The sequence below is a fragment of the Colius striatus genome, chromosome 5 (assembly GCF_028858725.1).
Source record: "Colius striatus isolate bColStr4 chromosome 5, bColStr4.1.hap1, whole genome shotgun sequence".
In the NCBI taxonomy this organism is placed as follows: domain Eukaryota; kingdom Metazoa; phylum Chordata; class Aves; order Coliiformes; family Coliidae; genus Colius; species Colius striatus.
The window spans coordinates 10,326,898-10,343,585 of NC_084763.1; the positions used below are offsets into that span (position 1 = coordinate 10,326,898).

The 16,688-nt window shown below is 39.3% G+C and overlaps 1 protein-coding gene across 3 annotated transcripts in view; it reads left to right on the plus strand.

Moving 5' to 3' along the window:
* Window positions 1–16,688, plus strand: part of PDE1C (phosphodiesterase 1C) — a 190,010-nt gene that overhangs the window by 35,257 nt on the left and 138,065 nt on the right. The window lies entirely within an intron of this gene.

Here is a 16,688-nt window from a genome sequence, read left to right on the forward strand (position 1 = left end):
AAACCCTGCAAAGACTGTGACATATGCAGCAATTTTCCCCTCCCTGTGAACTACTTATTCTTGCATGGGACTGCAGCACCTCATTCTGTCACTTACTAAGAACAGTGGTGACGTATTAATTTTCGCAGTACAGAGACATAAAATAATCTCATTGTGGTAAGTTAGCTTGAATTGTCACTTCACGTTGCCATTCCCGAGACATTTGTTCAGCATCTGTTTACTGCCTGAGTCTTATCAACACTTCCCAAGCTGTACTGTTTGGAAACCTTAGGCTTGAAACTTTGCCAGTACTACTGAATAGTTCCAGTAATTATTTTTTTATTACCTGCTTTTTTGACTTAACATATGCCACAGGCCATGTGGAGAATCTTATAAGGATTCGGTGACTTGATGTTGGTATCCCATCCAAAGGGTACAGCTGCAATAAAAGGGGGAAAACAACCTAGGCACCTGGGTAGATTATTAAACAGAGCAAATGGGTAGGTCTTCAAAGGATCAAACAGCAAATCAACTTAAACTTACAGTGTCCTGAGTGGAAATACATACTTCTTTTAAAGTTGCACTGGTTTTGGTTTTCAGTAGGAGTGTTATTGTACGGTGTGAATCATCACAGAGAATAATAACCTACAGACCTTGCAGAAGGGAAGTTATGTTTGCCCTTTCTGCAAAAATACATTTGCAAGGAAGTACTGTGATTTAGGTAGCATGACCTTGCCTGAAAGTCTTATTTCCCCTTTGCTTTGTTTAATATGTTTAGCATTCCAGTTCTCCTATTTGTTAGTTTGAAGATAGTCAGCAGCGGGTTTGCAGATCTGTGGAAGTTTTTTCAAAGAACCTGAGGTTTGCTTTTAGTGTTAGTTCAGAGTATCTCTAAACCTTACCTAAACAGTCCATTAATTTTCACAGGTCACTTTTTACCACTGTTTTAAATTTATTTTTAGTAATTAAAGATATTTATTTCCTCTTTTCCCATCTGATATTGGAGTTACTTTAAATGCCTTGTATCTACTGCTAATCTAGTAAGACTCCATAAAAACTGATCTGCCGGATGTTTTCCACTTACTTGCCGGTTACATTGTAAACTAATGTTACATAACAGAAATAAATTAGGGCAAATATTTTGTTGTTTGACACTCCTCAGGTTGTGAAACAATGTTTACTTCACTTAAAATACTGAATCCATTCCAGTCATGAATAAAACTTGGGGAGGTGTCGTTAATGGAAAGAAACAGTAGACTTCCTATTTTAAAGAAGGATTTTTAAAATGGTAAGAGTCATCAGTTAAAGCTTCACTGAAACATCACAAGGGGCTTAAAAGACTTTGTTCATTTTTTTTTTCCCCTGTAGAAATGCACAAGAACACCTAACAGTTGGCATCCAACTTGTTAAGAGTTACATCTTAAACTAAAGTACAGTATGTGCTGTTCTCCAGCCTTTATAAAAGCATTCAGAATTCAAACTTTTCTTTACCCTACAGAAAGGTTCCGTGGCAAATGCCAGAGGGCTGATGGCTTTTCTTTATTTCAGGAGCTTGTTATGGGAAACAGTCGTCACGTTTGAGCGGCTCCACACTCTGATCATTCACATACGGTCAGTCACGGTGTGTATGTGTGGGTGCGGAGTGCAGCCAAACTTCTGCTGAGGTTTTTGACAACAGCTTGTTTATGTGCCTTTGCAGAGAAGGAAATAAATAGGCAAGGTGAAAACCTGGATCTTAAAGAATAGAAATCCACTTATTTCAATTTGAGCAACATTTCATGTTTAGACTTTTGAGCTGATTGCTAAATGCCTAATTCATGTTAAATGTGTGCAACCAGCTTTCTTAGGCTAGGCTTTTGGGACTGGAGGTCTCTCCTCATCTCTTCTTTCTGTCCTCCCCCAGGTCCCCAGCTCCCATAGGGTGTAATTAGGGTATAATAATTAGGAGTGATTGGAAAAACTGTGAGGATGTGAGCTCCCATACCATGTACATGACAACTCAAATACCAGTATTCTCAATTGCAGTAGTTGTATTTTGAGCCTTCATTTTGGCCTCATGAAGAATCCTGCCTGTGAAATAAACCTCCAGATTAAAGGGTATTTTAAATCTCAATCATGAAACAGAAATACTAACGAAGGCTGAGCTGCTGAGGTGTGGGGATGGAGCTGAGACTGGAGCTGAAGCCAAGATGGGAGACAATCGTGAAAGCTTTCCTGTCTTAGAAATACTGTCTTTGGTGATTGTCAGTCTCACCTTTTCTGTGCACAGCTTGTCTCACACTTTAGATGTCATCTTCTCTCTCTTTTCAGTTAGCTCAGTATATGTACTGAGTTAATTATCTCACAGAGATAATTGCTTAAAGGTAGAGTAGCTTTCAGGGTGGAGTTATAGGCAACTAATACAAGTGCTTGATATCAAACTGTGGCACAAGTCCTGGGTTAGATATGAAACACAAACAGTCCCCAGCCCTGAAGAATATTAACAGTCTAAGCAAGACAAGTCTAAAACATCAAGACTCACTGGGAAACCCTGAGCAATAAATGAGAGGGGTTGGAAGAATTATTGCTTGCCATGCACTTGTAATGTTCAGTTGCAGCTTGTTTAGTATTATTAGGGACAGTTCTTGCCAATATAGTGTTTGACTTTAAGTGCTTAGTTGATTTTGTTAAAAGGACTTGTTAAGGGTGGAATTCATCTTGCTTAATTGTATCTGTCTGCCAAGGGGAGATTTAGTGTAAGGTGACTCTTCTATGAGTGACTGTAGAGGGAGCAGAAGGAGAAAACCTTGGAGAAAGGAGTAAACATCTGTTTAGGTGGCCAGGATTAGATGATGTCTCCAACCCTGCTTTGCTATGTTTGGTTGTACAGGCACATATATATATATATATATATATATATACACGCATATATATATATATGTATGTAAACAAAAAAATAGTACAGTCTGTAGGATCAGGACTGAATCTGGGTGTTATTTCATAAAGCATGTTATACATTTATTAGGAAACTTTTTTGTGGAATAACTGAAGTGTAGGAGTGTTATCCTAGTTTAGCTAATGGTAGATTATCTGGAATTTACTTTTGTGCTTACTTTTCTTAAATATAAGCCTCTTTAACACCCCTGTCTCATGTAAATGCATGTAATTTTTACTAAAAAGGAAAGAAGTCTGTAACTGCATGCACATGGATAAATTTATCTACCTCTGACTACCACCTTTTCCTTGCAGACAAATCTGTGATTGCCACTGAATTAGGGGATTTCTTTTTACCCTGAAGTCTCAGAGTCACTCAGGTTGGAAGGGACCTCAGGAGGTCCTTACTCCAGTCTCTTGCTCAAGACAGACTCAGCAATGAGCTTGGACCAGGCTGCTTGTGGATGTATCTAGATGGGTTGGAAAATCTGCAAAGGTGGTTCCTGCAGAAACTCTCTGTTCTGTTGCTTGGCTGTTCTCAGGGAGAAAAAGTTCTTTCCCCCTGTTGGTCCTCTAGTGCTCAAATCAAGAAGTTATCCTTGACACTGGATGGCCTGAGTCCAGGCATGTTGCCATTCGAACTTCTCTTTCAGATAGAGGACCGACCCTGTTCTGTAGTTTGTCTGCCTGCCTTTCCTGAAGACTGTGTATACCTGTCTACTTCAGTGTGTCAGTTGTGCAAGCCATCCTACTATATCTGTTACTCCAACTGGGTTACAGTTCTGTGGCTGCATGGAGAACTTTAGTTCCTCCTAGTTGTTTGTTTATAATGCTCACATGGATGAGCATTGGAGAGTAATAGTCTGAGGGCTAGAAAATATTCAACAATTTCTTTACCACATCCCAGACAATCAGTAAACCAAAGAACAGGTCAAACCAACAGCAGGTTTCCTCTCTCCCTTGCAGGAAGGAGTCTCTTAACAGCTATTGAACTCACTTTCTTTATACAGATACTTGGTTGAGGTTCAGCTGGTTTTGATGTCTCCCGTGATACAAGATGGCCTTTCTCCCCTGTTTCTAGAACTAGAAGTGGAGAAGCCCCAGTTATCTTGCTAGAAATGATAGGTCTTGCACTGTCTTTGGAATTTTTGATCCTTTGAGGGCAGTCTTTAGATTTCCCTCCTGCATTACAATGCTTTGGATTCTTAGCTCTGTGGGGTGTCTGCAAAGGCTGTATTGATGTCATGTTCATCCTCTTTGATGATGTGTATACTCACCCCTTCTTACATTTCCTTCAGCTGGCAACTGAGTGCCACAACCTCACCATGTTTCCCATGGGAGGAAACCACTGTTCCCAACCTCTAGGAGTGGCACCACTCATTTCTTGGAGCCTGAGACCTGAACAGTGGCTTCCTTGCCTCAGTAGTGCTGTTTGGGCTAAGGCCCTTGATGTGTCAGGGCCACTTGCTCTAGCTGGTGTTGGAGACCACATAAGCACATCACCACAGTTAGTGTGGAGTCCTCAGCAGAGGTTCCAGCCTCCTCCTCACTCCTGCTGCAACATCTGCTGGGGCAGCATTAGCAGTGCTTTGCATGATGGTCATGCAGCTCCTGCTGAGCAATGATTACAATAGGTGCTTGGCAGTCTTTGATCAGCAGTCTGTAGTAGATAAAAGCTATGGATACTTCCAAGTCAGAAAGCAGCCAACAAAAGCTGACTGTTGGAGCTGGTAGGGGCAAAAAGTATATTAGCAAACTGCAGAAGTTGTACCCTCAACAACAGCAGCAAGTCACCAGATGTTTTCTGAACATGTCTGGAAATTCCTACAGGTCTCTTAACTGCCTCTCTGCACACTTGCAAATTCTATTCACTATTATCCTGGAAAATGTCTTGAATGCAAAAATAAGTAGCTAAATAGGTGCAAAAGTTAAATCTCATAAAAAAAATAACCCCTGTTCTTGATGCTTGTCTCAAGCACTATTTATAAAAAGCTGTACCACATTATGACTGGCAAGTAGTGAAGGTTCAGTTTTGTGACTACTGTATTTCAAAATGATGGATACAAACAAGTTGTATACATGTAGTGCTAATAGTGAGATATTTCCCTATTCCCTGTCTGAGACCTTGAGGCTCCCACTGCATTGAGCAATTAAGTCTCTTGTAGCCTTTGGCTTGATCAGTAGGGACTTTTGGCTTTGGTCCATTACAACTTTTTGCTGCACTTACTCTGCTTTAATAATATTTAACTGTGGTTACTTCTGTGGTACTACAAAAAATACTGCAGCGTGTAGCCCGTCTGGGTATCTGCCTTTGGCAGGAAGGAGTGGGTCTGATGTATTGCACATTCCCTATATTACTTGTAGACATTTATAGTACAGGAGATTTATAGCGGGGTTTTTGAGGTTCAGTTTCCTGTTCTAATGTAACATGGACTCTTACTCCTGATTTCTTGCAAAATGTCATTATTAATACCTTTGCAGTAAGCCTGTGGTATGTGTGAATGCACATTTATCGTTTCGCAGTTCTCCACCACCACTCAGAGCAACCTTGCAGCAGCAGAAATGATGCACGGTGTTGTTTTCAAACCTTTCCTCCCACTTCGGCCACATGTCGCCCCTGATAGTTCTGTTTTCCAGAATCATATTGGTTAAAATGTAACTTCTGTCAAGAAAAAAAAAATCTGGCTTGGTAGAGCTGAGGGAAGGGGACAGAGGAAAGGTGAGTTCGAGGTTAGTGTCTGGGTGGTTGATTTACTCAGCTGACATCCAAGAAACTCAAGTTCAAGAATTTGCACTAGGTTGCCATTTTCATAGAATCATAGAATGGTAGGGGTTGGAAGGGACCTTTAGAGATCATCTAGTCCAACCCCCTTCAGAAGCAGGTTCACTTAGATCAGATTGCATAGGAACATGTCCAGGTGGGTCTTGAAGACCTCCAAGGAAGGAGACTCCAGAACCCTTCTGGGCAGCCTGTGCCAGGGCTCCCTCACCCTCACAATAAAATAGTTTTTTCTTATATTTAAATGGAACTTTTTTGCTTTCACATCTTGAACAGAGCTTGATTTCATTCCTTGTTGGCATTAGAAGTAAACTTTCAAAGCCTTGATATTCTCTTTTGTTTTTCTTTCATGAGTCAGTGTTCTTGTTTTCCTAACATCTCAGTCCATGGTAAGCTACTGAGCTTTTCTAGTTCTGGTACAAAATGGTTACATCATCTGTGTGTCAGTCTGAGATACAGACTATGAATATTCTTCAGACGTACACAGTGTCGTTTCTTCTGGAATGCAGTGGCAATAGCTGGAACATAACGGAGGCAATAAGGATCAGAATAACCTGGATATCTCCTGACACCAGCAGAAATGATGGAGTTGCTTTTGCAAAGAGTTTTTCAAGTCACAAGCTAGCTAATTCTTTTTAATGATGGAGCTAGGCCTTCCCAAACACCTAGTATTAAGGATATACTGTGGTGGTGCCTGGTCAGGCTTTGCCACATACTAATACTAATAAATGAGGTGAACTAGCCTTTTTTGATTGGCATTGGAGCTGTTTGAAGGGAATATGTTTCTTGCATGGAGTATGTATCTTGCAAGCAGTTAATAGGTTAGAGGCCTTATTGGTGCCTTGCCTTTTGTCCCCTTTTGTATGGGCACGTTGTCACTGGACAGAATTGCTAGAAGGACAAGTTCTGCTTCGTGTGCAAAGGTAGTCAGAAAGCAAACAGATGATGGGACATAATATTGAGAAGATTGCAGAGCAATTCTGGGAAATGATAGGCCTCCTGTCCTTGTGACTATTGCATTTCATGATAACTCTGTGTGATATAAAAAGTAGAGCAGATGGAGGAGGATTCCACAGCCTGGTGGGAAGAATGATGAGGCTTCTGTGTGAGGAGAGAGGGAGAAAATTTTATTCAAAGAAGAGATAAATCAGAGTGGATATTTTGGTGTTTTAAAAACAGCAACTGAAGTAGAACAGACATTAGCTCTCTACTGTAGTATAATGACCAAAGAGGAGGAAAGTAATTGAGAGAGGTAATTCTTTCATTTAGATAAATGTAACTGTAAACTATCAAGCTGTGCATTTGTAAGGCAAAAAGTTCATTAGAATTTGCTGTGGTACTTGCTGCTTCTACAAAGAAGGAGAATATTTGCAGCTAATTTATACATAAGAAATCTTTTCCAAAGGCTGTAAAGTCTGCCCATCGTCTTACCAATGGGCTCTCTGTTTTGCTTTATCAGCGATTTTTGCCACAGTTTGTAGATATTCTCATATCTGAAGGGCAAGATGTGCCTAGTGAGAGAGACAGCTAAGTAGTTCAGTAGTTGAATATTCTTAAACCTGTGTTTGAAAGTGCTATAAGACAGCCAAGTTTTTAGAGAAGTGAATTAGGAACAGCAGGATTATATCATACCAATGTTAATGTTACATTAAGGTATCTAGAACTGCAGCATGAGAATGCAACCCTAGGGATTGTTAAAACCTTTTAAGATGATGATAGAGACAGTATTAATATTCCACACATTTTATCTCAGAGTATTTTTTTAAATCTCTCTGTTAAAGACGTTTTTTGTGGTTTTTTTCCTTTTCAATGTACAGGATGATTAGGGAAAATGAACTCCTCTTCAGTAAGTGTGTAATCGTTCGTTGTTATGCAAATATGAGTTTGATTCAACTGAGTGATTTTTAAAGAACACGTGTGTGAATTCCAAAACGAAATGTATTACTGCAGGCTGATCTAAGAAATACTCTTATTTTTTTGTGATTGCAGAAAGGGAGAGAAAGTGATGAGACAAAAGGCTGGCAGCTTGTTGAAAATCACAAGTGATCCTACACTATTTTGATTTAACTGTAGTACTTGGAAACTTAGTTAAAACTTTTTAGAAAGAAAGTATCAGTCTCTGAGTTGAGTGCCTTGTGTATCTCATTAGGTAATACTGGTGTGCAGAAGGATGAAATGAAAAGAGAGTAGATACCAAGAGAATAAGAGGTTGTCAGCAAGAAATCTGTATGTGTTTGAATGTTTAGCTCATTTTCCTGATGGGTAGTAGATTTCTGGATATTTCAGATTAAATCCTTAATTGGGAATTGATCGAATTGTGTTGAAAAATGCTCTGAAATGTCAAAGCTAGTCACACTTTCCGGACAATGACCACAGAAGTCACTTTGTTATGGTTCTAATAGACTTTGAGTCAGACCAGGTTCCTGTCATTCCAGCTCTCTAACACCTTAATGCTTGTGTAGTCCTAACACTATAAAAGGGACTTCTTGCAGAGCGAGGCCTTATGTATCCAGAAAGAACAGACAGCAGAATGGCAGAACCTGGCCCTTGCCTTTCACTAAAATAATGACTTCTGTTTAGGGTTTTGATCTGTAGTTTTGTAATGGATTCATTTCCTCCAATCCAAATTGTCATGGCACAGACTTGGGGAGTAAAAAGGGTATTCTTCAACCTATTTTGTGGGTGAAAGGCCATTAGAGGTTCATAATCAGATTGCACTGGCCTTGAAAGGAGGCTTACAAAGAGGCATTTTGCATAGTAGGTGGTCTATTAATTTCCTTCTTTAGGATGTATCAAATAAAAAATTTACCTGAGAAACAGACACAATGTATTGGAGAGAGGTGACTGCTAAGGTAGAAGTGTAAGCGATATTTTATTGTACTGATATAGACAGAATGCCATACATAGTTGCAATATTGACTGTGCAGTAACAGGCAGAGTCTGGAGGGAGTGGTAGTATATTGGACAAAAATGGGACAGAAAATTAAGAAACCTTAGACAAACAAGCCTGCTTTCATCTATGTGTCTCCACATTACTCTGCCTTTTCCTCTATCCACCACAGCTGCAAAAACACCATTTGCGCAATCTGGAGTAATAGGGTAAAGGTAGACCACTTATTTTTGGCATGGAAATAGTTACTGGGCAGAGGAGCAGAGGTTGGAGCCACTGATGAATCTCTCCATCTCGTGTTATTAACGTTGCACATGTCACTCTTTATTTGCGTCACCCACTTGAGTCTGTCACGTCCTCTTGTGCCGGCAGTTCTGAGATCAAAGTTGACATACAGCGTGTGATAACAGATGGTCAGCTGAAGGAACGGGCTGGGAAAACATTTCAACCTTCCTTGAGGGGTACACATTCTTTACCTCCAGACGTTGTTTGCTTTTTCCATGATTGCCCATGTGTTTGTAGGGAACCCATCTAAGTTAAGCTGTCTAGAGGATTGGTACAAGGCTGGGATTTTCAGCTCGTAGCTCTATGGAAAGCTCATCTCTGACTTCTCAACTGAACCTCTTTTGCTGTACTTGTCTCCTCTGAAAATTGGAGATGGATTGTTGCTAAATAAACACAGTGTTTGCTGTAGAGAATGACCCATGGGGAGCCACAGGACGCACAGCCCTTGATGTGCTATTTTCACTCTTCAGCTCTTGAGAGCTTGTCAGACTAAATCTCATTTAATTTTTTTCCCCTTCAAATGCTGATTTTTTTAAATAACCTTTTAAATGTTTCCAAAGAAAAATAAAGTTTTAAATGGTTTTTTTTTCATGCATGTTCTAGACAGGAAGAATTTTTTTAAACTTCCATACACTTTGTAGGGAGAAAATAAGAGCATGTTGGGGAGAGAGAGTGAAAAGTTGGTTTTACAACACGTTTATGTGACTCATTTTAGGGTTGACTGAAGCCTCAATACTCAACATCCAGTTTGTGCTTTGTTGTGCTGGAGTTTAAAAATTGTGTTCTAAAGCCTGTCCAGCTTGTCCAGCTGCGTCACAGCTGGACAAGACAAATGAGAGAGTGGCTGATGAAAAGGGTTGGGGGAAGAATAATTGAAATGGCTGCATATATACAGTTTCCAGGCCACTCAGTGAGCCTGCATGTGTACAAATGTTGAAGTTTAATGGTAACACTCAGTGAGGTGAAGTCTGGAGTCACACCATATCTCAGTCTTCTTCAGAGTTTTACGTCTTGACTGGAGAGTAATTGATTTGTGTGGGCTTTAAATAGTGTTTTATGGCATAAGTGTCCATTAGGGTAATTTTATACGTGTGGACATCTGCTGTTGACTACCTTTGAAGAGGGATTTTAGATAGGTTTGGACATTGACCTATATTAAGATCACAGTTCTTATTTTTCATTGTGGCATCTTGAGAGAGACAGTTACTGATGCAATACAAAAGCAAACTGGGTGAGTGAGGATGTCTTTTACACCAGCAAGAAACTGTAGTTTATAATGAGCTGTAAAGGGAAATTTAACTCTTCTAATGCAACAAAATAGTTCTTATATGCATAGGATCGATTAGGAGATAAAAGGTAATGCTTAGAATAAGTATTTTTATCAAATGAGCCAGCATTACTTTGTTAATTAGAATCCCTGTGAATTAATATCACATAGATCTGCTCAACATACTATTTTTTTTTTTGTATTTATAGAAAATCTCTTAGTGTTGCTATCTTGCATTTGACTTTCTTTTTAGATGCTTGACTAGTTAAGTAGCCAAGCAAGTACTCAACTTGAAAACAATGATTTACATGGAAATTAGGTCTGCCAGGCTGCCAAGGTAAACTTTTACAAAAGAAAAAAAAATATCACTCTACATGGAAAAATTGATTTGAAACAGAACAAGAGAAAGGTAAAGTTTGTGTTTAGAAACTGTTCGCTTCCCGTGGATGTACCAATTCTCTCTTGCACTTAGTTACTTGAAGTATTTAAGCTGTTGTTTATGACCACTGTTGAGAACCATAAGGACAGATAAAAGCTACTGATGACATATCCATAGTCCTATGTATTTCATGTGGAATTTGCATAATTGAGAATTGCCACCAATATTCTTTTAAGTTGCCTACCTTATTTTAAAGGTGATTTATAGATATGTCTTTTGGTCCTACAACTCTTGAGCTTTCTTTCACATTTAATATTCTCCATTTGTTATTATTAGTAAGAGAGTGAGTAGGCTTTGTGGTTTTCTCTGTTTTTAAATAGAAAGCTGAATTTGATGCTAAATATATTTTCACAAAAATGTCAGTGTGCTATGGAAATAAAGAAAAACCCAGAGCAACGCAACAAAAGAACAACTCTCCAAAGATTTAGGCCAAAATGATCTTTTGAGACGATAGCTGAAATTTTAAGATTTGGTTCATTTTTCAATATTACTAGAGCTGTTCTTTGTTGTTTTTAACATAGCAATGCCTGGGGGTCCCAATTAAAATCAGGGATGAGAATGCCAAAACAGTGACAACATGTACCAATGTGTGCTCTTCCTTTCCTGTTGAGTTTACAGTGCAGTCTCATCCTACAAAACCAGCTGTCCAACTTTTCTCCTCTCTCCTTTTGCAGCATTGTACCGTGTGGAAAAAAAAGGAGTAATTTTAAACAGCCATAAATATTGAACATACTTGTCCTAGGCAGAGCTTAAAAAAACCCTAACAAACATTTAGAAGTTACTTCTACGTTACTTCTACCTTACTTCCTTTTTGACCTACCTTACTTCCTCTTTGAAGATACAGGCTTCCACAAGTGTTACCTGATAAGCAATCCAGCTATAATAAAGTTGCAGTGCTATCAATTCATTACATTATCAAAAGGCCAATTGCTTAATGCACTTGAATTGGAACTTGCTGCAGGCATAGCAAGGAGGCAACTAACTCAGTGATGAATGGCATTTGGAGTTGAAATTGAGTAGACTACTCTGGAAATGTGCATTGGTGTTTGCTTTTTGCTTCAGCTGCAGAAATTGTTTCATGAAATAAGAAAAGATTGAGAGGCTAACAACAATTGGCTTTGCTTTGCATAATATTGTCTTATCCTTGCTATAAATCTTTGCCAATATCAGATTCACAGCACAAAAGGCTCACAGACTCTTCAAAGCTTATTTGTGACCATATCAAACTTTGAGATTCTGAAATGGGGCTGGTGTTAAAAGATGGTAAATATGCTTCAATTTTGATATTATTACAACATACCTTCTTGTCTCTACCTGCTGTCTTTAGGGATCATGCACTCAGAAGATATAGTTGCAAGATGTGTTGGAAAATGAATGTAGTTAATTTTCAGGTATTTTTTTCACACATAAATATAAGAGGTCATTTTCTGAGGAGCAGGGTGTTCAGGTGAATAAAGTGTGGAGCTAAGAGCCACAGCATGCAGTTTTCACAGCTTTTGGTTCGTGATAAGACTCAAGATTAATTTTAAAAGAATCCTAATATTTGTCACATAAATGTTTTTGTATATAAATGAACTTCTGTTAATTGTTATTATTTGACCCATAGAGCACATACTGATGTGAGCACTGTGTTTTAAGGCCCTACAGTTGAAAACCATTGATGGTAGCACCTTTCACCTAGAAGCCTCAAAGACAATGATAAACCCAATCTAACTGAGCCCTAGAATCCTATTTATGGGACGCTGGTGGTGGAGTGTCATCGTGAACTTGGGGAAATTGCTGTATGATTTTATCACATTTGTTTAATGAGGTAGTAAGAAGCTCAGGAATGTGTAAGTCCTGATCAGTAGTCAACTAGTCTTAACTATTAAGCACATGCTGTCAGTCCAGCTTCATGGAGTTTATAGGAACCACCATGAAAGCAGAGCAGAACTTATTTTTATGAAGTGACAGGCTCATACTGCCCACTCTGTGAGAATTCACATTGCTGCTTGTGAAATTTGCCTACAAAAAAATCACAGGCAGCTAGTAGTAAAATTAACAAAGTCTCCACTCACAGAAAACTGGGAAATACTTTTTTTCTACCTTCAATAAATGAAAACACCTTACTTCAACCCAAAACTTCATGATCATTCTTATCCACCTGCATTCTTATTGATAAAATATTTGTTATTGCTGGTTGTGTAAATAAAATCAGTAGTATTACTGTTTCAGTTAGTTATGTAATAGGGCTTTTAAGACTAAAGTATTGTATCCATTCACTGAAACTTATTTCTGGTTTTTATATGGAAACTGTATATACTGCTAATCTGAAGTCCCATGTAGCTTCTATTGGGAACATCATATGGTCCTCAAGTGTAGCACATCCAAATATACCATCTTCATTGAACTTTTGAACTTTGTTTTCTGTAGAAAAAAACACTTCAATCCCTATGAAAGGAGCTAATTCGATTTTTTTATGTCTGACCTCAGTCTGGAATAGTAAAATCTTCAGACAGATAGTTTTACATATACAGACCCTGTGGAGCTCGAGGATGCTTTCTGCCTCCTAGCTCTGGGTGTCCAGCCAAGTCCCGTTTCATGTAAAGATAAGACTTGCATACCATCCTTTCCCTTGTGCCTGGGCTTCCATACAAAGGGCACTCTGGTGTGGATCAGAAGATATTTCCTTGTGGCTATGGTGTGCATTGGTCTGACAGTATGTGAGAACTCATAACTCTTGTAGTCTGAGTTTCTCCTGCTGATTAGACCCACAAAGTCTGTGTTATTTCTCTGCATCTTACTCTTGACTCTTGGGGTATGGGCTATTGTGCACATTAGCAAAACCAAGACCACCAAAAAGGTACTGAAACAGGTCAGTAGTAGCGTCATTGTTCATTTCAAATATTAGCTGTCAAATGCACCATAGGAAAAGCCTATCTTCAGGGACAGGAGTGTTTCCGTACCTTTTCAGATGTTTAACTTTCATCTATGGATAATGTTTGGTATGCTTACATGTATAGGTAGACAAATGTCTTCTTTCTGATGTTGGGGAAATAACTCCTGTAAGATCTGTAGTGAGTATGTGTGATGAAAGGCTTGTTCACTGCAGCTCAGAGCCCTTCTTATCAGTACTGATGATGAGCAGTTTGTGATTTGCTTAGAGTTCCAGGTTATGTGAAATCACTCTTGAAGTGTGTACGCATGATTCTTGGCAAGGTAAATGTTCACAGACTGTCTAGTTACGTATATTTAGTATCTTCATTGATTATAAACTCACGTGGATTTGGCCAAAGCCTCAGCACCCTCGTGATGTGGTAAGGAGAGATATCCCTGAGAAAGACAAAGATTTTAGCACCTGCTTTTGAAAACAACCCAAAATGCAAGTCTCAAAAAGCTTAAAACATAAAGCAAAGATTTGAAAAAGAAATGACAATTTTAATGAGGAAAGACAGTGTCATAAAATACATTTGTGGTTTTTGAAGAGTGGAAAGGCTTCCAGACAGTTGTTCTTTGGATCCTGCCCACGTAAGGATGATTCTGCATGGAAAGGTCTTCAGGCATGGTTAGCAGTGAGGTCCCTGGATGTAGATTCAGAAGTGTGTGGCAGAGAAGGTATTGGGGGAGACTATCTGCTCCCTTGTGTCTCACATGTCCATGGGAGGGTCTTTGAGCTGCTAGCTCATGGGACCACTTTGTCCTGGGGGAGTGCTAGAGCTTTCTTCATCGGTGCCTTTTTCCTCCTCTCACATCTCTCAAGCTGCCTGGCTGGTGTTACTGGTCTTCTCTGCACCTGCACAGAGAATTATGTCCTCTCTAAAAAAATGGACATCACCTTTGACAGGGTGCACAGAGCAATCTTTTAAGGATACACATGAACTTCGTGTCTGCTTGTTTCACTGCAGAAATACAAGAATGAAGGATCCAGGTATAAAAACTATATCTCTTTTTTATTTTGTTTTGTTTCGATACAGCTGACTGACAAACCTAAATTTCCACCTTTTAATGAATGCCTTCCCTCCTCCAGCCCTGGCCAGCAGGCTTGGAGGTGGACAGAAAGGAAAGCAGATATGGAGAACAGCTGCAAACAACCCTCATAGTTTAGTTGTAAGCCCCGTCCTGAAGGAGTGACACAGTAACTTTGGCTGTGACCTTCTTCGTTGCTGTTGGCTATTACACAGGCCATTTCTAGAATTAATCTGGTGCTCTGACTCAGCGGTGCTGACGCGGTAGACCTGCATTAATTAGTGGGGGAAATTTGCACTTGCAAGCTGGTGTGTAGGCTTTTCCTCTTCTTAATGTGTTCTGAAACATGTCACCTCTTAGCTACTTCTCTCATAGAAGAGGAAAGTGCAAGGATTTTCCCTGCAGGACCACTCAGCAGACCCTGAATGCAGAGGAGCTTGATACTGTTAATTATGCTTCAATGCTAGTGGCATCATTTAAATCAAGGAAACTGCACTTCCATTTGGTAGTTACCCTGCACTGGCTGATGAGCATGGAGGTACACCAGGTTTCTCTTTTTCATAGTCCTCGAAGGGTTATTGCACAATTCACTCACACAAGAGTGTGCACAGCTGTGTGTAAATGTAGCCGTAGCATGTTTGCACTATAACCACATTGCAGAGTGATTATGAGCTAAATATTCCATCGTTTCTCTTGGGTTCATTTGGCAGATGTGGTTTGCCTGAGCAACACCAAGAGAAAAGTGGAATGCAGTCCTGCTTTCAGGTGTTTAGTCTTCCATTACAGACCCTGCCTTGAAGAAGGAGAAACCAGGAGTGAAAAAATGAATGGTTATTTTCTAAGGCTTATGAAGGGCTGTTAGGAAATCATCAAAACAACCTCCTCCATGTGAACTGAACCAGATTTCAGTTGGCAGAAACCAAATAACAAACCACAATTTACTCAGCTCCCTCACCCATCCATTCCTCCGCACTTCGAAAAACCCTAATCAAAATATTTGAAGGTAGTTGACAGAGCTGAAAGTGAGTAACTTCAGTTAAACATGAAGAAACTGGTGTGATGTTCCAGATCTTTTGCTGCTATAAAAGGACAAAATATCTCAGTAAACTGTGGTGGAGCTTAGCTGTTTTACATTGGCTGGAGATTTAATCTCAGGCTTTTTACATTACACTAATTGCACATGAGGGGCTACCTTGTGACTATTCCAGTTTTTTGATGGAAACAGATGTTAGGGTTTTGGTTTTGAAAGTGTAAAACACTGCAGATGAAACTGCCACTGTCAACTCAGTCACTGATGGCTAGGAAAAGGGAACTGGCTGTATTCAGGAATAGCTGTATACCACCCGTAGACTTGAAATACTGGAAGAAGTTGTCTCTACTAGAGGAATTTACATTTAGTGGCTGAACTGTATGTTCTGGTAAGAACCTTCCTGGCCACATCTCTGACTCATGAACCTGACCAGGACTCAGGCCTAAGCACTTATTTTTTACAAAAAATATGATTCATGTCTGCTAGTCTTAAGTAAATTGAGAAAATTAATATTAATCTACTTGAACGGTTGCAGTCTGTCTGATTTAGGTGGGCTATGGTTGTAAACTTTTTAATTCATAACTGTTTGTGTAGCTGCTTGGCTTTTTTCTACCTTATGCCATTTGTTTCTTACTGTACTGTTAACACTTTTGTTCTAATTACCCATTTCAGATGGCAAATGTTGAGTCATGGGGACGTGTTCATGATATATTTCATGGATGTAAAAGCAATGCTGATGTAATGATGACCAAATGTTAGAAATATTTATCAAAGTCATATCACTATACCTTTAAAGTTAAGGCAAAAGTCAAGCATGCTTGCTGACAGAAGTAGCCTTTAAGTTTTTTCCCTCAAAACATGTAAACATTAAAATTAAGTGACAGAAAAATCTCCTGAGTGCCCTAAAACAATACCTACCAAATAAAGAGGGGAAAAAATCAGTTCCTTTTTCTTTAAAAAATGATCATCAGAAAACAGTCATGTTTCCCATGGATCTTCTGTCCTACTGTTTCTACTGAGAGATGTCTTCAGTCATAGATGTCCAAATAGAGATGCAACCTGTGCTACTGGGTATGCTCTGAAGGTGCAATAATGGAGTGTTACTGAGATGAGGGACTCGTGACTATTTTTCACCATGCTTTATAATGTGCTGTGTGCATT